The 27910-nt window shown below is 40.1% G+C and overlaps 2 long non-coding RNA genes across 9 annotated transcripts in view; one reads left to right on the top strand and one right to left on the bottom strand.

Moving 5' to 3' along the window:
* Nucleotides 1-501: 501 nt before the first annotated feature.
* Nucleotides 502-27252, bottom strand: LOC309533915. Its single transcript, XR_014220526.1, has 4 exons — nucleotides 27160-27252; nucleotides 4456-4823; nucleotides 4223-4277; nucleotides 502-2290 (listed from the first exon to the last, which is right to left on the bottom strand). It is a non-coding gene; the product is annotated as an uncharacterized lncRNA (long non-coding RNA).
* LOC309533909 overlaps nucleotides 4892-27910 on the top strand; it is a 126650-nt gene continuing 103631 nt past the window's right edge. For 6 of the 8 annotated variants that reach the window (XR_014220513.1, XR_014220514.1, XR_014220515.1 and 3 more), the window contains exons 1-2: nucleotides 4892-5054; nucleotides 27163-27282. This is a non-coding gene — a long non-coding RNA (uncharacterized lncRNA). Of the gene's footprint in view, nucleotides 5055-5317; nucleotides 5538-6806; nucleotides 6918-7748; nucleotides 7883-27162; nucleotides 27283-27910 lie in introns of those variants that run through there. The other 2 variants (XR_014220519.1, XR_014220520.1) reach the window with 2 other exon arrangements.

Raw genomic sequence — 27910 nt, 5'->3', positions numbered from 1 at the left:
TTTCCAGTATAAAAATAACTGGCTACATGGATTCTCCTGTGAAGGTAATTATGCACCTTCCAAAGGATTTCTACCATGGATGTGTAATATAATTGTCCTCACTTTGTGTGAGCAGACATTACACACAGCCAGCATCTGGCCTGGATCTGTGACCAATATGGTAAAAGCTATTGCTTGGCTCGGTAATATGGGGACAGAGGGAAAGGAGCAATTCTCAACTGAGGCCGAAGGCAGGACATGAAGGAGGCAGAAAGTAAAGCTGAGGGAGAGGAAAAAGGCATAAACTGTGGGCTTTTGACAGCTCTGGCTGGAGTTGTTTAGGCTGCAAGTAGCAGCTTGTCTCTGTTCAGGGTAATACTTCTTCAGCAACATGCAGCACCTTAAAATACCTGACAATAGGATGCCCTTGTGTCATTAGTATTTGATATTTCAAAACATGGTGCAGAGCAGAGTTAAGGCACAGTAAAATGACAATGGGGGGGGGGATTAAACTTTGAAAGAGCCAATCCAAAATGAAGCAGTATTTCTACACTTTTTAAAAACTTTGGCTGTTAAGTAAGATCTCCAGAGCCAATCCTTTAAGTGAATCAGTAGTTGGGGAATCTTTAAAATTGACAAGTGCTGATTGTAATAATGATTGTAACGTAATACATTGCATTTTAATTCCCTCCCCTCCTTATTTTCCTGGGTTGTAGCTCAGTGAAGAGCCAGATCACATATGTTTGCACATCACTTACTGATTTGTTGCACCAAGCAATGACTTGCATGTGTGCCATCCCAGGTTAAGAATGATGGAATATTTGTGCCACCCAATGTTAATTCAAATACAATAATTTCCAATGGACACAGATCACACATTTTCCTTAGAATCATAATGTACTACATAATCAAATTGAGAGAGATCATGTCGCGAGCAGGTGTGTGTGAATTAGCTGTTTCCTTATTTCTCTTTTCCAGGGTCGAATGGTTCTAAGGCAGGTTCTTCTGTGTTTTATTGAGATTTTCTCTCCCTTTTACTGTCTCCTGCTGCAGCAGTGCTATCCTGTTGACCGCTAAAAGCAGGAATTACACATTTTTTAATATCCTTGCAATTTGTTATTTAAATTATCTGACCTCTGTTGTTTTAATGAGTTTAACAGGATTATTTTTCCACTTGAATATTTTCTACTAGTAGGAAATTCCCCCCGAAGGATTACTTGTGTGCTGCCTTCCTATGTAGCACTATTAATGTTGATGACCAAAAGATGGCAGCACTATTTCCATTGTCATTGCCCTTCGGCTTTTCTGTATATATACTATTTAAAGAAGAACCCGGATACAACAAAGCTCCCATCAATGAGCAACAAGAAGGGAGTAGCTAAACTTGTGAGTTGTGCATTTCAACTGCTTAGAGCACTTAGACCTATACATTGCTGGATAATGTATTAAAGACTTCATTTAAAACAATTGCATGTTACATTATATACAGAATTATACCACTTTTTTTTGTAAAATTAGCATGGAAAGAAAGAAAAAATTCTAGCAATTTTTCTTTAGTGGTCTACAATTCTCTTTGAACCTATGATTTGACAAGTAATAACCATTTCACTTTTTAAAAATCATTTTTGGGAACCTGTCACCCTCCATATGTTATGAGACTCCCATCATCCCTGAGCATTAGTCATTCTGGCTGGGGCTGATGGGGAATCCAGCAACATCTATAGTGCTACAGGTTCTCCTCTCCTGCTATTTAGAGGTTACAGTTAGATGAAGATCTCTTTTACAAGTCTGATGTGGGCTTAATGTGAGCCAAGTCACCTGGGTGCTTGATCTGCTGTGATGTTTAGAAGGGCTACCCCAGGCACCCCCAATCTGTGACCCTCCAGATGTTTTGGCCTACAACTCCCATGATCCCTAGCTAACAGGACCAGTGGTCAGGGATGATGGGAACTGTAGTCCAAAACATCTGGAGGGCTGAAGGTTGGCAATGCCAGGGCTACCCCGATATAATTTGCAACCTGAGGAAGAACTCGAAACAGAGCCCATCCAAAATCCAAAGCTGGTCAAGTTGTTTTGGTACCTGAGCCAGAAAATCCTGCAAGTGCCTTATCTTGTGATTAAAAATATAATAATATTTTTTGTTGTAGATGATGATGAAAAAATGCTTACCTTTCATGGGCCTCACACTGCATAATGGGAGGACTTAACTCCCAACAAAGAAGACCTTCCAAAAAAGTATTCTAGCATGATTTCCAAATATTGATACTCTCCTGACCACTGATAAAATGCAAAGAAGGACAGGGCTCTTGAACTGTTAATAATGGAATACAGGAAATTTTATCAGGAAGGTTTTTTCCTTGCCTGGCCTGACAATCTTATCTACTGTGTTTCCCTCTACTCTACAACTTTTAAACATACATGCACCCCATTTTTTTTTGCATCTGGTCATCCTAGCTCTTAATTATGGAGCAGTTCAGTGTCATACATGTATTTCTACACATATGAAGACTTCAAGTAAGTATAAGGTGATGGTTTTGCTTTCACTGTTCTCTCCCCGCAAATTGAGACCAGGGCTATACTTAGCCATACCTTCCTCTCATGCATAATTTGCATTTTTTGAGAAACAATTTTAGAGAAATGGGGGCGGGGGAAGGGAGTTATGTTTCTTAAAAGTAATAACTAAAAACTTCCTAGTGTGGCTGATCAGCCATTCCTTGCCCTCCCCTGGAGTGAGTGATAATAAAGCACATTATATTTGTTGAAAATTCGAGGACACTCTTGAGTAACGTGAAACACACTCAAAATAAAAAAATTCCTTCCTGTAGCACCTTAAAGACCAACTAAGTTAGTTCTTGGTATAAGCTTTCGTGTGCATGCACACTTCTTCAGATACACTGAATCAGTGTATCTGAAGAAGTGTGCATGCACACGAAAGCTTATACCAAGAACTAACTTAGTTGGTCTTTAAGGTGCTACAGGAAGGAATTTTTTTATTTTGACTATGGCAGACCAACACGGCTACCCATCTGTAAGTGAAACACACTGTCCCACTGGGGCTGAATGAACTTGTTTCCTTTGTAGCTTCAACCCCACTTGACCTGGGAGAGAAGCCATGATGATGAATGAATGCTGGCTTCCTAAATGGCAAAGCAAAACACTCACACTACTGCTCAGCTGCCAGTTTGCTTAGCCACCATAGTTAGCATTAACAGCAGCAGATCTAACCTACATATGGAGTACCAAAGAACATTTCCAGAAGGCACTTCCTTATAGCTGCTTCTCTTGCCGCTCCCCCAGCTCCGTCGTCTTCTTTTTAAATCTAATTGAAAGATAGCGTCTCGAGGTGATGACAAAAAGGCATATATCTGACCAGCACTAGATAGGCTTTCCTCAGCTCCGGATACGACTTCTGTAATGCACAAAGCAGCAATAGAGTGTCAGCTCCGAAGCAAAGTTTACGATGTTTTTGAAGATTGTGTTAGTTCCTGTCAAAGTTAACTTAGAAAATGGCCACAGCATGGCACGGTATGTTGAGATGTTAGTTTATAGATCCTTGTTCCAGAATTGGTAATATATGGGATGTGAGAGATCAAACGAAAGGAAGGCTTTTCCCCTGTTTTATTAAAAAAATGATTAAAGAGTTGCAGCATCGTTTTGTTCCTTTTCTACCACATTGATCAGACAAATGGCTAAGAAGGTGGCTGCTGACCTATGTATAACAAATAGGGAAATAAGGAATTATGGGGCTCTATTGGGTTCTTGAGTCATTTTTGGGGAATTGAAGATGGTGCTGTTTTTGCTACTTTGCCAAGTACTTCCTAGTACCAGTTTCACTACCAATGCCCACCATTGCCTGGTAAGCCTACTTGAGGCCTTGCTGTGGTCACCTTGCCCATGGCCCCTTCCAACCCAATGTGAGTGCGGGTACTACTGAGCTTCACTGTTCTGATTTTCTACGGATAGTTCAGTCCGCACAGCATGAGCACTGCTATTTTTCTAAAAAATGAAGAGGTGCCATGGACACCTCCCTCGTTCTCTTAGAATGGCACACACCTGAGAGATGCTGGAACTAAGTTCTGGCTCACAAAAAAAAGCCCTGAGCATGGGATCAAGCCTCATTAGTCTCATTAGACTCCTGCATTGCAGGGGGTTGGACTAGTTGACCCTTGTAGCCCTTCCAATTCTACAATTTTATGATTCTATGAAATGCTATTTTTCAAGAAAAAGAAGTGCCGGAACTCACCACGAAAGCCTCTCATAATGGCAATAGTATCCACTTGAGTTATGGCGAGTTCCACCTGTAAAAAAAAAAAAAAAAAAGCCCCTTTTCTATAGCAGGCAAGGAAGCATAGCAGCAGCTTGTTTCCCCACAGCCTCAGAGGTAGGCAGAACCTGCAATTTGCAATCCAGTCAGCTGAAAAATAAAAGAGATTAAAGTTGCAGGTAATTTAGTGATTTACAATGATGGTATCTCACCTGCTCAAGATGGCTAATAAGTCAAAATACCAAGAACGATGGTCTGCATCCCCCGCTGTATATTTGCTCCTGCAACAGACTTCCTCTTTCTGCAAAGGAACTTCCTCTTCCACTCGTGCCATACACAGCTCCACCCGCTAAGTGCCCTCAAAAGCAGCTACAGAGGGTTGGAGGACTCTCCGGAGAAGATAGGAGGTGTGGGGTGGAGAGAAAATGGAAGTCCTGTTGCACATTGGATGCAACAGAGTATTTCATATGAAAAAGAATCTCCAGGTTAAACTCAGTCATAAACCAATCCCAGGAACTCTTGACAAAGTGAAGAAGCAAGTGTAATTATTCCTGGCATGCATACTTGAGAGGGTTCACATCTTGAAAGGTATAATAATAATAATAATAAATATTTATTATTATGTGTGTGGAGGGCTGAGGTTAAGCAGCTTGTCTCAAGTCATGTTTTTGGCAGAAGTAGTAGTTTAACCCAGAGTCTTCCTGGTTCACTAAATAACCCTAGTACTAATTTACAATAGTAAAATCAGGGCTTTTTTCCCCACCTCTCAGGTAGTCACCATTGCCATTCTAAGAGAACGAGGGTGGTGTTCGTGGTGAGTTGCGGCACCTCTTTTTCTAGAAAAATAGCACTGAGCAAAATACTATATGAGTAAACAAGTCTGTTTAAAGCTTCGTGGCGATGTGTGTGGGGGGGGGGACTAAACGCAGTGTGCCTGATATCTTTTAAGAGAGTTTAATGGATTCCCTAATGGTTGAGAAGGAACTGTAATTGGGGGGCCTATCTAGTAGTTGATTTCTGGATCTTGTCACGCCAGGTAAGTAGACTGATTTTTATAGCCTATGCGGTATTCCCGAGGGGAGCAAATTCTGAAGAAAAGGGTTCCAGGCGACTGAGCGTGTTCCATTTGGTTCACTTTGCTGGAATTACTGTGAACCAGTAACTGAAATCTACTCTAATGAAAAAAGCTTTAGGGGCTCACTTTGCAGCTACCAGAACTGAAGCCGCCGTGGAGAATAGAAGATGGAAGTCAAAGAAACCAAAACAGCTTTCCTTAAGCTTTCTTTCTGAACCAGTAACTTGCTTGTTTTTTTCCCCTGTTTTAATGCAGTGTGTGTGTTTGTCTCTGTAAAATCATAGGCAATATAAAAATAGTGGGGTTTTTTTTTTGGGGGGGTGTGATAGTCTCATCCTAAGTCTGAGGAAGAAAATTGATTATTAAAGGCCTCCGCTGTCTCTTTATCAGAGAGAGAACACACCTAAGCAGTGCAATGCTTAAAATGAGGAGAAGGCGGAAAGTAGGTCCCCCATTAAAAGTCTTCCCTCACCTTCCAAGTGTCCCTATTTTTAAGGATTTACAGAAGCCACCCAGGTTTTTGATTTGATCCCGAAATGTCCTGCTTTTCCTTAGATTGTCCCTGTTTTCATCACAGAAATGTTGGAGGGTATGGAGTTATGCAACCCCTGAGCCAAGGAGATAAGTAAACTATACAACCAGGCATCTGAAAACAGCCCTGTATAGGGGATGTTTAGTTTTTTAAAAAAATGTTTGTTGCTTTATTATGTTTTATTTATATTTGAAGCCACCCAGAGTGACTAGGACAACCCAGTCAGATGGGCGGGGTATAAATAATAAAAGTATTATTATTATTATGGAATACGATGTCCCTATTTTCATTGGAGAAATGTTGGAGTGTATGCTGGTGGTCATAGATAAGCCATAATATTTCCACATTAGCCATCTGTAAAAAAATAAATAAATGGGGGGGGGGCTGAGACAGTGTAAGTTGTAAGGAACTGGCGCCTTTAGGTGAAGTTTGCTACAAGGACATCATTTTATTTTATTTTTCCCTGTGTGTCATCAAAATTAAGGAGTTACCAGGAGTTCATAGATGCATTATTCGCCTTTCAGCCTCTGGTTTTTTTTACATTTATTAATGTGTAATTGTTTTGGTCTTCTCGTTCTTGGCATGATCTGTCTGCTTTCAAGCATCTCGTGCAAATAGTTTCCCTGTTAACATATCTGAGTGTTTGATGTTTATTTGGGTAATCTGTTTAATAGAAAGAGCTGTATTTTTTCCCATCTGAAGAAAGCAGAATCTACCTCTGTTATTTCCCCCCTCCTCCTGTTCTTGCATCTATTTTTAACACCTTAACAACATGCTAAATAGGAAACTGGAAGGATCAAACAAAAGTCACTTCATGGGAAAATAACAGTGTTAATATAAAACTAGGAACAATCTAGATATAGCAGGTGCTAAGGTTGCTCACTGGGCCTTATCTTTCTCCCCATTTGAGCATGCTCATTATTGTTGTAATATTGATCATACACTTGTTTTAACAGTGTTTATATCGTGTTTGTGAGGGATAGGCAATACATGGTTGGCAGGCCTCAGAACAATTCCATGGAGCCAGCAGACACTTATTTGAAACTGAAAATCTGCACTTAACGAAAGTGAGTGTGCAGTCCTGATGTATTCACAAATGTGATGGCAAAGCTAAATAATATTTTTTTTTAAAAAAAATCTTCAATACACACACACACACACATATGAATCAGAGTATTGCAGAACAAGTGAAATAGCTACATTTCAACCCCTGCCATGTACATGAGAATGATGTATATGTTATGTTAATTTAAAGCCACCAAATGAGCAGAATTAATACACTTCACAAATGTTTTGACTATCGTAATTTACACAGGTGTTTGATTTGCAAAACCCCACTGTCAAAAACTCTTGCTCATGACAAATACATCTTCTTATCTCTTTAAAAATGGATTTGTTTGTCTTTGCCAGCTCTTAATGTAAACTTTGTGGCTGTTACCTTGTTTTTTACCCAAACAATCTTTCGGCAAGTCGTTATTAAAGGGTATTCCTCCACCTGGCTCCAAAAAACAAAACCAAAAATGGAGTAGATATAGCCCCCACAACTTTCAAGCATGAGTGATAGGCCTTAATTTGGAAATAGGTGGTGGCTATGAGCTTTCCATAGCCCTCACCACACTGCTTCCTGGTTTACTTGAAGTTCTAGTAGCCTCCCAGAGCACATTCTCTGCCCAGGCCACAGTTTCTCCCCTCTAACACCACCATGGTTTCTACACATATGACTTCCTGCTTGGCTGCCTGGTTTGCCTATGTGTATGTTTGCATGATGAGCACACCAGCCAGCTGGCCATATTCATCAGGGTGGCTGCAGCTGCAGCAATTTCTGTGTGGGGCGTGGCAGAATGCAGAAATTGATGGGCTTCCTGTTGCAGCAAAGAAGTTATTCCCTTCTCTCTAAGCACTAGATCAGCAAATGTAGGTTTGTGAACTCAGGCCAGGGAGGTCTCCTCAGCAGCAACTGCCTTGATAACCTTCTACCAATTTGAAAATGGCACCGGAAGTTATTGTAAATGAGAAGATGATCATGAAGCATGTAAGTTCCTTTTCCCATTTCCTGCAAAATATACAAAACAGGCTTCTGAGATCTTAGTAAAGTTGCTGCTTAGTAAAATTGGGATTGGGCTCCAAGGTCTATATCAAGTAGAGCCATGGATCCTAGGTGTTCTTGCATGGGAGTAAATTGCACTGTATTCAATAGGACTTCAGTATCCAGAGGGTCACACCCAAACCTAAATTTCAGCCAGTTTAATCCCTTTTAAAAATAAAAACTGATGAAATAAAAATGAATACAGTACAATATGCACCATGTCTTTTGTTCAAGGCTAGACTCACAAGCTATGTGGAATCAAAGATTCCTCTCTGTTACACAAAAGAAGGGAGGCGTCTCAGAGGAAGTCAGGGTTAGAAATTGAGGTGGCCACAAAACTGCAACAATATATAATATAGCCACGTTTTAAGACCTTTGAAAAGGGTAATAAATAATAAATTTAATAGCTACCTGTTTTGTGTTTGGTTTTTGATTGCATAACAGTTGCTTTTTGCTTTATGGTGTTTTGTACGATTTGGTCTGATTCCTTGTTATTCATCCAGCACTTTTAATGCCACATCAGTATTGGGAGTAGGTTGGGCCAGGTCCAGAAGATTAGAAGACTGACTAGCAGATACAGCCTGATAAAAATAAATATGCCCATTTAAGAAGAATGAGGGGTTTGGTCTGCCTAAAGTTTTTCCCGCTCTTCCCACACATGGTCAGGCTGCAGCACATATTCTCTGTTTTTGTGATCTTGATATTGTTTTATTATTAGCTTTGTGCCCCATCCAAGGGTTTCTGGGCAGTATACATGGGACTATTCTTTTTGTCCTAAAAAAGGAGGTAGATTAGAATGAGATGCACTATAGTTAGTTCAAAGTGAACGAATAAGCCTCATGGCTGAATGGAGATTTGAATCAAGAACCACCAGTCCAAGTCCAACACTCTGACCATTGCACCACAGTGTCTTTCACTAGATTTACTTTGCACCAGCTTTTCCAGATGATGAAACAGAATTTGAAGCTTTTATGTAACTCTACACTACATGCAATTTCTGCAAGTGTTGTATTTTCATAAAGGAGCCGTAGAGATCAAGGACTGAATGTAGGCTTGCTGTTTCACGAATGTAAGGACCCTTTTGATATGTGGAAGCGAGTTAGGTTATAAGGAGGTTCCCATTACACAGAATGGATGCTCCCTAGTGCCACCTCCCACACTGTCTTGGAGGGCTCCCCAACCCTAGTCTAGAGCAAATATTTTTTTGCAGAGGGGGGCTTGGGAAGCATCTGGTTTGTAAGGTTCCAATTATATGGGAAAATCTGTCTTATTCCTGAAATAGAAATTCATTTTTGTGTCTTCTGAGTAGTTACATAGAAAGGAATATATCTTACAGATTCAAGAGAATGGAGGGGGAAGTGAAAATAAGAAATATATATATGAGATGCCTTTGATGCAGGAGGTGATGGGAAGGTGTGCAAACAGCCATTGTTTCTGTACCTGAGAATTCCTCTATTGATATAATAAAAAGAAAATTGCAGAGTAGTTCTGTGAATCTTCCAGGGCTCCAAAGGACTGAAGGGCTTCTCTCTAAATAAAGTGCTCCCTGCATTTCCTCCCTGGCTCTTTGAATATAAAATTTGATCAAGGAAAAAAAATGAACGTAATAGAAATCAGTTCTCATTTGCTGCTTTATTCATTTAATAAAATGGGCTGTTTGTGAATGGGCTTGCTTTGAAATGAACTATTTCCATGGTAAATGGGTGAGCATTTGAATAGACTGGAAGTGTGGAGAGATAGATAATGCTACTTGCAATGATGCCTATGATAGATGATGGCACATGTCAAATTTTAAATAAATTTAGTGCTCCTGAAATGTGCTAGATTGCCAGTGACTGAAATTACTCTATTTACCAAGCATGAACCACATAACTGCAGCAGTGCCTGGTTTTCCACGCCGACTTGTTTGCTGCTGTCGAATAAGGCAATGCAGAAGTGAAAGCAAGCATACTGCAAAGGAAGCTGTCTTATGTTGAGCCAGACCACTGGTTTATTGTGCTCAGTATTCTCTTTGCTGATTGGCAGTGGCTCTCCAAGGTTTCCCAACCCTACCATAGATTGAATCTAGGACCTTTTCCATGGAAAGCTCTTTAATGCTAAGCGTTGTCCCTTCGCCTTTCTAAAGTAATATTCACTGAACATAGTGGTATTTATTGACTTCAAAGTCACGCCAACACTAACTTGCAAGCCAATTGCTGTTTATCATCTCTGGCAGCCGTCAAGGAGCTTCATATACCTTCTTGAAAATCCAAGGTCATTATTTGTCCTGGGTTGGGAGCACCTTCAGAGATGTTGAATAAAGGGGCAATCAGGATTGGCGCCATGCTGTGTCCCCCTATGCCACAGTCTTTGTGAACCCCCCCCCCACAGCTGATACTTAACCCCATTAGAAGACACTCATTTCCAGTGTGAGAAATGGCAACTAATGGGGCTTTGCAGAGTGGTGGAACTACTGGTACATTCATTACCTAGCCCAGGCATAGGCAAACTCCGTCCTCCAGCTGTTTTGGGACTACAACTCCCATCATTCCTAGCTAACAGAACCAGTGGTCAGGCATGATGGGAGGTGTAGTCCCAAAATATCTGGAGGGCCGAATTTGCCTATGCCTGGCCTAGCCAATTATAGTTCATGTGAGGAGACAGGACAATTGTGACATCTCCAGACTGGTGCACTAGCTGAGTTTGAACTGTGCCCAATGCCAGCTGCCAATGGCTGTGAGATTGGCTTTGGATACAACAGATCAGAGGCCAGCACAGCCTCTCCCCACCCTTCCTTTCTCTTTGGTGCTTTTTGCTGGGTTTCTCCCAATGAGGATATCAACAGCAGGCCTCCTGGCTATTTGGTGGCCAGCAGGAGGCTGACTCACTTGTCAGAGCTGAGCTGAGGGACACCTCCACTCAATCTAAACCTCACATAGCTCAGCCTAAGCAGGATTTTGGATTGCCCTTTAAATCTATTTCCCCAGCCTTGAGCAGTCGATAGTTGCAGAAAATCCTTCTGTCTGTTCAGAGTCTAGTTGTTTTCGTTTAAGCAGCCATTCCTTCAGTATAATTAATTGTCTGCATCAACCTAAAGGCACTGGGTGTCACCTGTGTGCATTTTGTTTAATAGTTTTTATGGTCAGTCCTGCACAGTGTAAGGAAGCATTTTGCTGCATGCAGAAAGGGGTTGAAATGTCACAAGGATGAAACCACTCACAGTGGAAGGTTTTATGGTTGTGATTTTATCTTTGAGGTCAGTGGGACTTACTCCCAGGTAAGCGAATTAGGAAGATTTGCAGCCTCGTGGACTTGGATGTTTTTGGCTTTGGGTATGCGTGTGGCAGTGCTGCTGTATCTTGAGTTTCATAGCCTTAAAACTTAACCACTTAAAGTTCTCCCTCCTCTCCGCTCATCGCGGGGATGACAACAGCATCACTAGAATGCCAACATAATAAATGTACGGGTAGCAGGTTTAACAAAAAAATATAAATGGATTACGGAAGCCACACAGCTGTTTTGGCACACCACAACAGTTTAACAAAACTGCAGCATTTGAGCTGAACTCTGCTTTTAATAGGCTTCTGCACTGGCCCTTGTGGGTACTACCAATTTGTTTCTTTGGAGGGCATCTGAAGCCCATCAGATGTTAATAGTGTTCAGTCACAGCTGAAGTAGGCTGGCTATGAACCAATGATCCAGAGGCAAAAAGCTTCTGTGGCCCATCACCAATCTCCCTGAGCCACCCAGTCTCCTGCAGTCCACTCATCTTTCTGGTCTCATAGCTCTCATAAGTTAATCTTTCTTCTCCTGTGTCTAATGTGATAATCTTTCTTCTACATATCTGCCTTTGACTTCCTTGACAGTAAGGCTGACAAACACCCTCAGTAGTCCCCCCTCCCTTTGTTGCACAGAAGTATTAGTCAGGAGTACAGTTTGAAGTAAAATGGATATCTAAAAATAAAAAGACATGTGCAGAAACCGTTTTCACGCATTCAGCTGAATGCCGAAGGCACATGCTGATGCTCGAGTGTGGCTAATGAGGGTGGTTCCACCCTCCTCGTTCATTCATTGAATTCATGGGGGGTTTTGTTTATATTTTTTAGAGTTCTGTGGAGTTTTTAATATAGTTTTGTTGTGTTAGTTATGATATATAACTGAATTGAATTATGATTATCAGTTGGATTGTTTTGAAAAATTATTCTTATACCGTACTATGTACAGAATGCTACATTGGTTTAAGAACAGCTTAGTTTATGAACAACTTTGATTAAGAATGCTGCAAACCTGGAAGTAGGTGTTTTGGTTTGTGAACTTTGCCTTAGAAGCAGAACGTGTTTCACTTCCTGTTGAGTGTGTTCCATTTGTAAATTGAGTCCCCCGCTGCTATGGGAAAGCACAGCTTTGTTTAAGAACGGACTCCCAGAATGGATTAAGTTACCACTGTACTGCTTTTATTGCTGCTATTACCAGCTTTTGTTGAAACATTTTTTAATTTGGATGAATTATTATAATAGTTGATTTTGAGTGGTTGTCATGAACTGAATTACTTTATTTGAAATGCTGATGTTGGTGTTTGTTACAGATTGCTGTTTGCTACTGCAGTTCTTCCTTCATTTTTTTCTTTCTTCTCCATACCTCAATAATCCTCTCTACTTCTGATCAACATGTGAGGAATGGTTATTGATCAATCAATTTCTGTACCACCTTTCAACAGTCAAATCACATTTTCAACCATGGTGCCCCATCGGAGGAATTCCCTTCCCAAGGAAGCTTGTCTGGCACAGACTCTCATTATATTTTAGGCATCAGGCAAAGTATCCTATAATTGTATCCTATTCTTCGGTGTATAATCTCAGGGTGGTTTACCATACATCACAACACATAAAAAAAAAAAAATACAAGAAACACGATTGTACAACGCCTCAAAATCCAGAGAGCAGCTCCCTTCATTTAACAACATTCTGAAATACAGATTCCTGCTATTCCTTAAAAACCAAGCTCCCATCTGGGGCATTTTTACCTGTCCCCTTTTCTCATTTTGAGAAAATTCTTATTTAACATCGCCTTGGCTTGAACGAAAGACAGCTAAAATGCTACTCTCATCCTTGAGCTGTGACAGGAGCAGCATCACAAGGAGAAAACCATTTGCAACCATCCTTACTGACACTGAAACATCACATGCAATGGCCTGGTTTGAATATTCCGCTCCTGGGACTACAGCTAGCCTTAGTGTCAACACTGGATGATGCGTTTGGGGACAGGATGTTCCTGCTGGGCATGGAAGTGAAAGTAGCAAAATTCTTTTCCCTTCTAATGCACTGACTGCTAGTGCTGTTCTTAACCTTTCCTCCGATTGCTTCCAGATTGATCTGTTTATTGAGCATTACTCCTGATCTGTTTGCACAAAATTTGCATGGATTTTATATTATACCACTGTCAAGTGGTAGTTATCACACACTCTAAAATACATTTCTCCATTACTTTTTCCTTTTACTGTAAAAATACATTTTTTTTAAAAAAGCACATTTGTTGCACATGAGTGCTGTAGTGCTGTTTATCACAATGTACCACTTTTTTGGTACAGCTCTAAAGTGCTGACAGACTGAAAGTAACCACTGGAAGTGACTAGTTTGCATACTTGCTGCCTCTCTGCAGATATTTACTCCTCTTCATCCGTGGTGGGGCACAACATTGGAGGGTGGCATTCTTCCCCACATAATTATTAATTGCCAGGAGTGATTGCTCAAATATGACTACAGTGGTTCAGAAAAGTCTGAAAATGGGACAGTGTTATATAAATAAGTTGTCGTATTTTTCTTGTAATCAGTGTATCTTGGACCATGGATGACATGGATTGAAAGTTTCTAGAATGGGATAATGACTCTGGGAGGCATAGCATTCTACTCAGTTAGCTAATGAAAATATGATATTCCATTTCTTCTTTTCTCTGTTGCATTACAGCACTTGATTTATCTGTTCAGGAACAGTTTACCACTTATCTTTACAGTTTGTAATACTGCCGTAGGGAATAAACATTTTATTTCTGCAAACAATCCCCAGAAATAGATTTTTTTGTTGTTACTGTTACTGAAAGCAGTTTGTTTTTAATAATACACATTGAATTTTAGAGCCTGATTCCTTATGGAACCATAAAATGCAAGCCAATCTCAGCATCTGACTTCCTCTCTTTGTCAACTTTTTACCAGATGTGCTGGATTGTCTGCATGATCAGCTTCTGAAAACAAAGTACAGTGTTAAGAACATAAAAAATTGGATTGCTAGTGCATTGAGTCCAACACCCTGTGGCAAGACAGATGCTGTCATAAGCTTTCAAGAATGGTATGATGGAAAAAGCCACTATTTTATCCCTAGCATGTGTTATTCAAGGTACACTGCCTTTGAGCATGGAGTCTCCATTTTGGGGCTGTTATGTTACAGGCCTGTAGAAGTGCATTGGGAATTTGATGAAAAATTATGTTGTCTTTGTAGAGAGGAGTGATAGATGTTGCTTGTTATCTACTGCTGTTAGTTATTAGTAACATGTAAAAGGAGGTGAGCACTCCCACAATGGTCTGGATTCGAATTCAGATTTCCCAGTTTAGCATTCCCAACAATTAATAATTTTGGTTTCTTGTGTAGTGAGAAAGTACATTAATTCTACATGAAGGTCTAATATTTCACAGAATTGTAGAGTTGGAAGGGACCTGAAGCGTCATCTAGTCCAACCACCTGCAATGCAGGAATCACAGCTAAAGAATCCCTGACAGATGACCAGCCAACTTCTGTTTACAAAACCTTCATTGAAGGAGAATTCACCACCTTCCAAGGCAGTCTGTTCCACTGTTGAACAGTTCTTACCACCAGAAAGTTCTTCCTGATGTTTAGTAAGCATCTCATTTCTTGCCCTTAAAGGTATACACTGTTCTGGAGATGTAGCTTCATATCAGCTTTCTGCTCTAGTATTTACAAGAGTAGAAGGGAACATCCTCCAAAAAGCTGGAATGGTGCATTGCCAAAGGTTACTTTGCTAACTCTACAGCCTTCCATAGCCCTTGCCTCTAGTGTGAACTGGCCGTAAATCAACAAGTGATTGGTGTACATGCTCTTACTTAGCATTACAACAGCTAGATGTAAATGCAAAAGACCGCTGTGTAGATTTGCTTTGTGTGTTTTCCGTTCTGCAACAGAGAAAAAGCTTGGGGTCAAGGAAGAGGGTGCAGGGAATGTTTCACCCCGCAGTCTTCTGCATTTTTACCTGAAAGTAAAATCTCATTGCCATGGGTCTTACTTCCAAGCACTTATGCACAAGACCTCAGCCTTAAAGCAATAATGTCCCAGCAGGTGGTGTTGAATTTTATGGCTTCTAAAAATCCAATGGCTTTATATTTATTTTTATATCTCCACCTCCTGCAAAACTTCTTTCTTTTGTCCTCATTGATCATTTCAGCTGCTGATCCATCTCTTCTTCATCCTTTTTCCAGTAGCCACTCTTGCTACTGCCAGGATTACTGCTTCTGTGGCCTAAACTGACCAGAATTGGATAGAGGTCACTGACTGCTTTGGATTGCAGGTTGCTAAAGTGTGTCACTGCTTTGTTGGCATCCTTCTGAACAAATTGATCCTAACTTGTCCAACATAACACGTATTGCCCTTTGCTCTCCTTGCCTCTCACATTTCCCTACAAAACACCTCTACTTTGATCACCTTGCATACCCCCTTCCATTTTTTTCACTAATTTCCTTTTTGTCTCTGCCTTACACTTCAAGCTTAATACTCTCACTTTTTAAGGCCTTGTAGAATTGATTGCTGCCTACAAAGTGGTGCTTGTTCCTCGTTGCATGATATGCTTCTCTCCCATTCTTTTCAACGTAACATCTCCTTTGTTTCCACCTCCTTCCTTTCCCATGGCATTTTCCCTCTCTGTGTTGTCTGTCCTTGAGTCTTCTTCTATCCCAACCTTTCTGTCTGCCTTGTGGGAGGCTAGATGGAAAACTTTGAACAATCTAGTTCTAATATAGATGTCTTAATGGACCGACAAAGGATATACTCTGGTTGTGCATAGACTTGGTAATTTAGCACTCGGTTGCATTGCATATGAGACTCTGAGCAGCCAGATACTGTAGAGAAGTGAACGATGGTGCGGAGGCATATAAATGAATAATAATTCCACTGTTCCACGTACTTTAAACTCTGGCTGTTTAACGATTAATATTCTAGGTTTATATGATAAGATAAATTGGTACCACTTAGAATACATAATGGGCTTACTTGAGGTGTTTACTGCTGGGACCTAGGATTTAGAATGCATTTTAGGTTCACTTCCAAGGTTTAAAGGGCCTCAGACGCACACTTCTCTTGAAATTAAGATTATTTGTGGGTTTTGATTTTTGCTCCCCGTACTTGGTATCCCTTTCCAGTTGTAATAATGTTATCAGTGCATGTATTTAGAAAGATTATTTTGCAGCATTTGGCTGTAAGGACCTTTGTGATTTACTGGAAGGTTCTGCTAATTCATTTACATACAAAATGAGATTATTTGTTACCACATTTAAACTTTTTTTAACAGTCATTACTTTGTGCTGCACTTATAAATGAACAGAAGGCAACCCTGTTTAAACCGCAAGCCTGTCTTTGTATTGAGGAAGACACTGGCTTTCAGTAAATCCATAGTACTAAGGAGAGATCAGAGGATCCAGATCTGTTCCTTTATGCAGAGTAATAATGCTCCTTCCCTTGTCTTCTATCCCATCTGACTGTCTTGAATCAGACAGCACTGAATATCCATGTGTGGGCATAACAGTTTTAGATGTGCCCAAGTCAGTATTCCAGATGAAATTTGAGGTGATCCTAGATAAAACCCAGGAATTGGATACTTGATATGGGCCCCAGTACTTGGGATTTATGCATTAAGGACATGATGCCTGCTTGTGAATTGACCTCCGGTAGTGTTGAAGTGCAGGATGTACATGTGAGGAGGGGAGACATGGTCGTGTTTCCCACCATATGTAGGGGAGTGGTGCTGGGGCAAAGCTAAGATTTAATCCAGCCCATAGGCATCTATATGTGGGGATGAGGAAGACAGACAGAAGTGGTTTGGAAAGCTTTTACTATAGCCACGGTGAAACATGCAGGCTGCTTTTCTTTTTAAAACCTGTTCAGCCAGGTGATTGGATGCAATAAAAATGTGCAAAAATACCTTCGGCTGCTTTATTGTCCTCCCCCCCAAATAATGACCTTTTTATTTGATTTCTGCCAAATTGAAAAGGAAAGTATTACAAAATGGTTTACAGATTGTATTCATTGCAGGTAAGATTGAAATGAGTATACCCTAGAGGGTTGGAAATGTAGTGCCTGAGGAACTGAATTTCCTTTAATGTTGGTGTGTTTAGAAAAACGATTTAATTCTTGTGGGGAATCTGTTTTGAACGTTATTCAAGATACTACTTGTGGTTGGCTCCAGATGAAATTTCACTTGACTATGTAAGCAATATTTTGGAAGTGGAACTATTTGTATTAACTTTCAGCTGCTGTGATCCGCTTTGTCAGTTAGCGTTTCTGGGGGGTGGGGGGTGGGACGGGATAAAATTATAATAAATGAAGGATGAATTTGTTAATCCCTATTTGTTAACTCTTAATTAAGCAGGGATTGAAGAATAAAATGTGAAGTTTTCTGGGTCCTAGGCCGTGCCATGAACACATGAATTGTAAGAGTATAAAATGTCACTGACAAAATGAACTGACAAATTTAAGTGCAACTTTGTGAAAGAAAGGAAAGGCTTTGTAATTATTCAGTTTTGAGAGATATTGGAGTGGAGTGATTTAGGATGGGCATTCATAGGAAACCCAAGTTAAAATGCCCCTCCCTCCATCATTTATGTATTTATTTATTTATTTGATTGATTGATATACTGCCCTTCATCATAAGCCCTTAGGGCAGTTCACAGAACCATAAAGCTCCATCAGTGGTCACTTTCTCCTTACAAGATTAACGTGAGCAGAAAATTACAGATTTCTTTATAAACTGCCCTGAGTTCCAGATGCAACTGTGATGAATTTGTTGGCACCTGTCTGTCCTGAGAAACAATGGAGCGCAAAGGTGTAAGAGACAATGGAGGTGAAGTCAAACTGCTGACTGCAGAGACCTGTTCTGTCCACTGTTGTACAGTGACTGCATTTGCATGCCACATTAAACCATAGTTTAGTGGAACATGAGCAAGCAAAAAGCAAGCCACAGCAAGCCTTAGGTTTGTGCACTCCCCTGGGAAAGATGAGCTCAGAATTTGGATAGAGAGAAGCTTTTCTCCCTATTTTATAACCCAGGGCCATCTAGTGAGGATGGCTGTTGGGACTTTCAAGGCACACAAAGGAACGTACTTCTTTACACCACACATAGTTCATAGAATCTTAAAAGCTGGAAGGGACCCAAGTAAGAGCTGTTTAACAGTGAAACGGTTTCCCTTGGGAGGTTGTAGACTCTCCTTCCTTGGAGGTTTTTAAGCAGAGGTTGGATGGCCATCTGTCATAGATGCTTTCGCTGGGATTCCTGCATTTCAGGGGGTTGGACTAGATGACCCTTTGGGTCTATTCCAACTCTTCAATTATTTTATGAAAACAAATACAATAATTTCCACATTTGAATGCAGCCAAAGTCCAACCGCATATGCTTTCTGGAAGTACTGTAATATGTCCTAATACGAGTTATATTTTAGCAGCCAGAGTTTAGCAGGTTTGTGAGACACACACACACACACACACATACCCCAGTTAATGCCCCTATTCACATGTGAATATTGACAATCCCATTTGAATTTTTATGAGTGTCTGAAAACTCAATAGCGCTGATGAATGTTGCCTTCACCCAAATGTAATCATGAGCATTAACTCAAATATGTCTAAAAACTGGGGGGAAATATATATCTTTGTTTGGGTCTCATATAATTCAGTTAGGGTTGATCACATTCATATGTGCAAGTTGACATTCACCAAATTTTGGACATGAATTGCAACATATATGTAGAGTGGGTGGAATCTTTTTGTTTGTTTGTTTGTTGAATATTTTATTAGTTGAATATAAGAACAACATATAATCAAATACAAGCAATCAAATACAGTTTTCCCCTACCTCCCCCAAAAACACCCCCAAGTACATCCAGGTAATTACATTGGTAATATAATCAAATAAAAAATTATTTCTACAGTTGCTGGTTTAAAAAATGTCATTCTTTTTTTAAAAAAGAACTATATATGACTTGCCTTAAAGAGTGGGATTTTGGGAAGGGGCAGGACAAAAATTGGAAATAAAGAAATAAATGAAAGCTTTGAAAATCACTTATCAGACGTAATAAGTTTCCCAGCTGCCCAGGAATTAGTCTGGTGAATTTACACATGCTGCACATGTCTCTCACTGCTGATTTTACATGTCTTGCAACTGACATTCCACTTACTACTAAAAAGTGTGCTTGTGGAGTTTTGTTCCTGAAATCCTTTGGTCTGACTCCTGTGAGTCTTGAGTGTCATTCCAGCTCCAGTAACTAATGCGGGTAGCACAGGTAGATGGATCTGACAGGACTGAGAACTAACAGCGTGTCAGACGCTTTTCTCCAATGAAGGCTATAGATCAGACCCAGGAATCTGCTGGAGCCGAAGAGGGTGACAAGGGAATAACATCCCTTTCTCTTCCATCGACAGGGGTAATAACTCCTGGCTCTCTAGGGACAGATTGTAAAAGCCAATAGCTAGGAGCTATGAAGCAGGGAGGGCAGAAGAATTGAAAATTAAAGAGGGAGTGAAAATTTGGTGTAAGGCTTTAGTGAGAGGTTGGAATAAAACATCAAATGTCACTCGTTTAATTGCCTTATTGTTGATGTAGGGGGGTCTTGAAATTTTAATTTTTATGACTTTAAACAGTCTAGTTAAAATGATTAAATAACACACACCGTATTTGTGGGTAGGTCAACTACACACACACACACACACCCACACACCCCCACACACACACCCATCCCATGTGTTTTACATATTTGGCTAGCTTTTGTGTATTCTGTTTCATTGAGTGTTGAAATAGTGAAAAAAAGGTTTAGAAACCCCCCCCCCACTAAAAATGTTAAGAGCTATTGCAAAAACGTAAATGCATAAGTTCATGAAAGTACAATTTCTCTCTTTCTCTGGCTCTCTGTATGCATATGAGCACTGTGACATAGCATGCTCTGTGTATGCAGTATATAGTGTGTTAAATGTATTTAAAAGGTACAGTATTCCCATATTTTATTCATATTAGTAAAAGCATATATTTTACTTTGATTTCAGAGAAGCTACATAAATTCAAACCCGTTAAACTTTAGCCTGGATATTTATTTATTATTTACAGTCTTTGTGTGTGTACACAAATCGCAGCCCAAGGGAGTGATTTTATTTATTTCTACAGTAGTTGATGCAACCACAAAGTTTTTAAGATAAAGCTTTCAAACCACATATTGGTTTAAATGTGGTTAGTCCATAGCAGGTTGTTTGAGCTTTTCAGCTTAACTTGGTTTAGGATCTCATCCTTGGATTGCAATTCTTGCAGATACTAATTTGGAAGTAAGCTTCTCTTCAAGAACTCTGGTAGGATTTTCAGCATTAGGTTATCATCCTGGGGCTCAGGGTAGTATATGTGAAAAACAACTGCATAACAGTATCCCCAGCAAATTAAATCAGCCCAAGTATTTAGCCTACTGAGAGGTCTTTATTGTGTTTTGTTATAATACTTCACAATGAAACAATCTTAAGAGATTTTACAGAACTGGCTGCAGCCGTGAACGGACTTTCTCTGGTGCAATCCCGTATCTTTTAGAACAATTTATTCTAGAGTAAATGATTGCCACGGCATGTGTTTGCACATGTAACAGAAAGGCAGAACAAAGCAGCAATAATAGATCTGGCTTTGCCAACACCAGTAGCTGCAAAGTAGCTTTTAAGAAGTGATGTGCTCAGAGGTTATCTTTGTTATATGAGATGTACTTACTTAGTTTTTAAAGTGCGACTGGTGTTTAGTTAAATCTTTTACAGACTCAGTTCACTGAAGGTGACAGAAGTACTCACTTGAGCTCAATGAGAAGTAGACATGACAGTAAATTTTTCAGTCCCAGACAGGGGATCTTGTTATAGGAGTCAGTATGGGGGTCAGGGCAGAGCCTGTTGATGATTGAGGAAAAGAGAAGTAAATTCATTCTGCTCCAGGCACTTTGTCAAGTGCCAGTAGCTTACCATTGAGAACTAGTCACCCGTTCGAGTCTTACAGCCCTAGAGGTCACTCATTTGATATAAATCATAGCACTGCATAGGCTCAGCAACCCATTGCCATTCAGGATGGAAATAAAAAAGAGGAATGCAGCCTTCTGAATGGAAATGACTGCGAACGTCCCCACCACATGTTGCTGTTTAATGCAATATGCGGCTCGATATTGATCTCCAGAATCAAGTCATTAAAATGTGCAGGTTTTTTTGTTTATTGGAATGAAGCAATTAAATGGTTCAGTTATGCCAGACCTTACCTTTTCTGATGAAAACTATTGATTTCTTGCCACAGCTTTATAAGCGACAATGTTTTTGATTACTCTTGACAAACCTCCTTGGAGTGTTAATTAAAATTGTACCAGATGAGCAGGTGTGGGAGATCATTAGATTGCCCGGATCACACACCACACTTCATATTCTGCAGCCTTGCATAATGAATAGGGCACAAGAGGGGGAAAACAATATCTTAATCAGCAGAATTAGCATCTTTGCTTAAACCCCAACAACAACCAACTAGGTGGCATTCAGTTTTACAGTACCGACATCCATCAGCTGTTGGAGAACTTCAGTGTCACTGACTACACTTCCTCTTTTATAATAGTAATTTGTTTCAAAGGACAAGTCTAGTCACTTTTATTTTTAAAGCACAAAAGATTACACTATACTAGAAAGGCAAGAGGCAGCATGAAAATAAAGTTAGGATGAAGCTATGCATCCAATTATCTTTTTAATGCAAAAAATGCCATGAATTTTGCCAGAAGAAATATTTTAACATGTATTCTATTGATTTCTTGTATTGTTCTTGTTGCTGGACTAAATGTTTTGGTAACTATGTCATGGAAGACATTGATTTGGTTAGCTTTTGAAGTGAAGCCAACAAAGGGAGGTTCTTTTTTTTTAAATTGCATCAGCAATTTTATTTTGTACATTTATCAAAATTGACTTTTTGGGGAAGGCATTATGACTGCAGTCTGATGCACACATATATACAGCCTAATTTTATGTGTAAGTTCAGTAGGGCTTACTCAAAGAAACCCACACTGAATTCTGGCATAAGGTGAGGCTATATCACAATGTATTTATTTACTCTCAACGTTGGTTTTTAAAATAGTGCCTGAAGTTAAAAATCCAACACAATCATGCTTGGAACCGAGGCTCCGGTGACAATGGAAGTTTGTTTTGATAGACAGCTTTGCACTGACAACCACACACACAAAGTGACCAAAGACAAGGAAGGAAAGGAAGAAACACAGAGTATATAGCACAGAGCTGAGGTTTGGAGTGATGCAGAGGAATGTGTAGAACAGCTGCTCACAAAATACCTGCCTTGTAAGTAAATGGAAAGCTTCAGCTTCTATTAATTTGACTGGTGTGCTCTAGTCAACAGTAACGAAAATCCTATGTGATGTGCTTGCAATGTAGCCCCCATTACATTTGAATAGACAATTTGGGACTTCACTGCTTTTTCTTCTTTTTGAAGTGTGCTGTTTTACACTGTGAGCAATTGAGATATGACATAAAGAAGCGTGAGGTTTTGCAGACGAGTGCTAGCTTAGAATGACTATTATTATTTCTACTAATACTGTATTATAATTGTTGTTATTTTATTTCTGTATGACCCTTCCTCCTGGTTGGGAACCCAGAGTGGAGTACATCATAAATAAGATATAGTCAATTAAAGCAACATTACATTGAAACCAGTCTAAAAACTCCTGACATCAAGCAGAACCCAACTAAAACCTGTAATAACATTTTTCAGCTGCTTGGTACCTGTAAAGGATGCAAGCAGTTTCTGCCTTAAAGTACCAAGTAGAGGCATGCCCTACGCTCACCACCCCCTCCCCTCAAAAAAAGGCTGGTGACCCCTACTTTACTTACATGGTCCACATAAATGGAAAAACACAGACACCAGTGCCTTTTAAATAGATAATTTACAACCCCATTCTAGACATGCCTGCTTAGAAATAAGGCCCACTGAGTTTGATAGGGCTTACTCCCAGGTAAGTGGGTGTAGAACTGCAGCCCTAACTGACCACCCCTTTTGACTTTTGTTGAAATGACATGCTTGTGTTAGTTTTCCATAGCTTAACAATTAGAGTGATGTGTTGAATTTTCCTGTATGATTATGCACCAGTTATTGAATTATTCAGCAATACGCATTTTCTCGGGATCTTAAGTGACATACAAGCTAAGTATACCAGCCCCTTTGCTAAACTAATAGAAGAAACAAAGAGGGAAGAGAATGGAAATGGCAATGTTTGCACATTATAAGGCATAAACTGCAAGGTTCCTGCCCTCTCCCAGCTCACACTAAGGCTGTGTATATGCTCCTGTTTACTTGGCATCCAGTGCACTCCTGCTGCAAGTCTGGCAGCATTAACCACAACAAACCTTTATCCTGTCATTTGTAATGAAATGCTACAGTTTGATGTGTTTCCCCCACAAACCACATTCAATCTTCAATCTAACGGGTACAGAGCCTAAGAGGGAGGGAAACATGGTCCCTGCCTGGTTTAGTGTTACTCCAAACAAATCACAACCTGTAGCCAAATTTTATTATTGGCTTACAGGTCATTGGATGCAGTGATAAATCCAAGGTGGTGGTTTGCTTTCTCTGGGTGGAATTAAGCAGTTTTGCTAGTGCACAAAAAGCCATGGTTTATGGTGTACTGTGCAGGAATTGTTGAAGGCTATCTCCTACCACAACCAACATGCTATTCTGTAACCTGAGCCCTTTTGTACACAAAGTTACTTGCCAAATCTGCACAGTAGTACACGTAAGACAATCACAATATGCCTGCAGGTGCATTGTGGGGAATGAATATTCTCTGCTGGGTCATGGAGAATTAACCTAACAGCAGTCCTTAACATAGGATGTCTGCGTGTGGGATGGACTAGGTGAGGAATGCAGGATTATACCCCAGGATAGTGGTGGTGATCTCTGGCCCCACAATCTTGAATTCTGAAGTAAAAAAAGAAGGGTTGATGGAAGCATTAGGTACTAACGGGAGCTAAGCTGAGACATTTTTGCTGTCTGCTGCTGAGCAGCAACCCCACATGCACCCTCAAGTCAAGGTGCATTAGTTCCCTCAATGAAGACATGGGGTTGATATTTTTGACTAACTCACAGTGCCCCTGATGATACACAAAGAGAACATTTTATTTCAGAAGGAACATGGCTATACTATCCCATAGGGTTGATATGACCCCTATCACAAAGAACTGAAGAGGGCTAAAGATAACTTCATTATAAAGTATATCCTATGGGTTTATAAATGCTATGCCCCCACTCTGCTGCCTTATCCACAAGGAACCTATCCTATCCTTGTTGAGGGAGGAGGGTGGTTCAGGTGGAATGATTATGCAGGGCTAATGATACTGCCAACCTCCAGCATCTGTTTTCCTGAGTTTGTCTAATCTCTGCCCTGGGTGCAATAATGGGGACTGGAATTAAGGTCTTCATCCACCACTAAATTTCTTAAAGCAAATCCCTAATTGCTGACCAGGTCTATTAGGGCTGCATAACCTACTGTGATCACAATGCTACAAAAATTCAGTGCAGCACATTGTTTTATGTAGATGGAACAGTCTATAGGTTTTAGAATATCAATTCCCCCTTTTGTTTAAGTAGGGCTCCATTGTTTTATTTATTACTAAATTGCTCTTTTGTTGCTTCCTGACGGTTTGATTTGTTGCGCCGGTTACATATCAAATGAGCCAAAGTCTCTTGGAATGAGTGGCTCTCTTTCTTTATTCTTCGAGCCATATTGAAAACCATTCCTGTCAGTTGATACTCTCCCAAGTAGCTTGGGAGAACTTTGGCATAGTTTGCCTAACCTTACAAACAGTAAAAGCTAAACTCGCCTTTGATTAAAATAATAATAATAAAGCCAGAGGACTTTGGCACAGAGCCATTAAGGATGCAGGTGACGTTTGTAGCAGGCTTGACAGAATATTTCGCAAAACAGTAAATGTTCTCCTGAGGGTCCCTCAAATGGGCTGCGGCACTTTGCTTGTACTTAACATATATCAACTGTCACCCAACGGCAGTCACCGCTGAACTGAGCACAATGGAACATCCAGATGGGCTAAACAAAGTGAGCAAATGTTCAATGCTATTAAAAGCTGTTTACATCAACTTCCAGTATTTCATGTGGTGAAGTTTATATTGTGTCACCTCTGAGCTGCTTAGCTCCATCCACTGCCAGCCGACACTTTTGTAAACTATTGTTGCTTATGTATGAAAATGCTGTACGTGCTACAGAGCATTTAAACAGCAGGGAACAGTCCATTGTATGCTAATTGCTTACTCCCAAGGATTTTAAATGATCTTAGTTTCTACTTAGCAGATCTCCTTTGCGGACTTCTTTTCCAGCCTTATTGTTCTTCTAACCAACAGGTGAACCATCAGGATTTGTTTTATTTTATTTTCCCTCCCACTTTCAAATCTGCACACACTTTGTGCCATATGCAAATTTGCTGCGCGCAAGTAAGATGATGTCGGATGAGACGGAATTTCAAGGAATGATGCTTTCCCCATAATTGTCTTTCTGTACTAGAAAAAGCTTAACCTGTTGAATCCCAACAGGCAGATATACAGCTATAATATATACATAGGAAAAACTCTTGCAGAATTAGATAGCCAAACTAGTTCTTCACATTTTCTGGAAGTTGATTTGAAGAGATGTCTCTTTCTCCTTAAGTTGCTTATTATTCCACCCATTCTTGGATAAGTGCTGCAGCTTAGTGGCAGAACAAGTGGACCGTTACTGAGGTGGATGGACTAATGAAGCCGCCCAGAGTGGCTGGGGAAACCCAGACAGATGGGCAGGGTACAAATAATAAATTATTATTATTATTATTATTATTATTATTATTATTATTATTATTATTATTAATTATTTGGCTTAATCTAAGGCAGCTTTCCATGTGCCTTCATTATTGGAGCCTCTTCCATTACCTTTTTTTAAAAAAATGAATTTGCAGGTGGGGGGTTTCATCTGTTTGTTGTTTACACCAAATTTCTTTTAAAAAAGGCGGTCTAGTTCATGATTCCAGGACATGACTGCTCCAGGTTCCCACTTTTGCCAGCAAACTGTATCAAATGTGTGTGGATGTATGTATAGATGCTATTTCCCTTTTTTGAAAAATGAAAGCAAAGAAAGAAGAGTTTCCCATTTTGGGAGGAGTAGGTGTGTTTGGGAAATGTGTAAAGGTTAAAAGAAGGGTAGCAAATAGAATAAAACTGAAATGAACTAAAATAGGCGTGCTTGTCTGCATACACAATGTGACTTTGTTCAGTCCATTACATAGAAGAGATTTATTCTGGAGTGAGCCAGTCCTGTGTGCTTGGAGAGCTCCAGTTCTGCTTGCTGCCCATTTGCTTTATATAAGGTCTGTACCTTCAAGTGTATCAGATTGTTCCAAAGCCTCTGCATTCATGCTTGACAGAGGTCAAACCTCGTGCCTTTAGATGAGCCCTTGGAGCCAGTTTGTCAATCCAAATGCAAGCTGCTCAACTTCCTGTTTATGCCTGTGCTGAGTTACATATCCGGACTTCCTTGCCTTCAGCTGCAGGTTTTTCCGTACTCCCTAGGAGATCCCTTCCTTAAAATGGTTTCTTATCATTTAAGCAGGCTGCTGGAATTTTGCTAATTCCTGTTTCACTTAACACATGTGAAGTTCTGCATTGACTACACAGGCCATACAGTGTTGCGAAAAGGTGATTTAAATAAGAATGTACGATCAGAGAGGGCATTAAATGCAATATTTTGATTACCTGTTAAAGGCACTTCCTGTAAACGGACCTCAAGTTGCTATCAATGAAAGTGTGATCTTGTAAATTTAAGTTGTAGTTAGGAATTTGCTGATGACCGTTTTGTGTACCTTTAAAAAGAGTATCCTTGCACCTCAAGGTTAATTTTGGCTGACACTGCAAGTGGTTTTAAAACTGATAATCTCTCCACTAGATGCTGATGCTGAATCCTACTAGTACTTGTTCCTGCACTTACAAGCTTGCCATCTAAAATTAAACCCTGGGAGCAAGCAACAGAAGAAGATGCCTAAGCTGAAAGAGACAAGTTAGCCAGGTGAGCAAATGTAATTGCACATGCTACACCTTTTCAAAGGTAGCCTCCCAGTTACGGAACCGTATTCTAAACGTGATCCATCAGGCCTCATCCCTTGGCAGTTTTACACAGTCCTTAAAGAGCCATCTTTTTATCATGGCCCTTGGGAGCCAATATGTAAATTGGTCATTTTATTTTCTATTGTATACTATACTGACTATGTATTGTTGGACGGAGATGTATATTTCAAATGTTTAAAGGTAATTACTGCTGGATTTTATGAATATGCATTGATATGTTGGGAGGCAGCTTGGTCTAAATTGAATTGAATTGCTATACCAGCACCTCAATTTTTAAGTGTTATTGGAACAAGCAAATATCCTGCATTGAATGCTACACTGTCATCAAATGTTGTGCACAAGGCTAAATATTTACACTGCGTATATTAATATGAAGGCAACCCACCACTGAGCAAAGGTGTCACGTTTTAAGCCCTGACCCTTTGTATAGAGTCAATAGCCTCTGGCAAAGGTGCAAGAAGTGATTTTTGAATAAATAATTCAGCCGTCTACAGTGGAAGTACCAAAGGAAGCATTGTATGCAGAAGAGAATTGGTCTAAGCAGTTAAGCCAGCTACAGGGGTTTGGGT

Source organism: Podarcis vaucheri (genome assembly GCF_965113315.1).
Source record: "Podarcis vaucheri genome assembly, chromosome: 6".
In the NCBI taxonomy this organism is placed as follows: Eukaryota; Metazoa; Chordata; class Lepidosauria; order Squamata; family Lacertidae; genus Podarcis; species Podarcis vaucheri.
The sequence above is the reverse complement of the archived record's forward strand: the minus strand, read 5'-3'. Positions and strand labels throughout refer to the sequence as shown.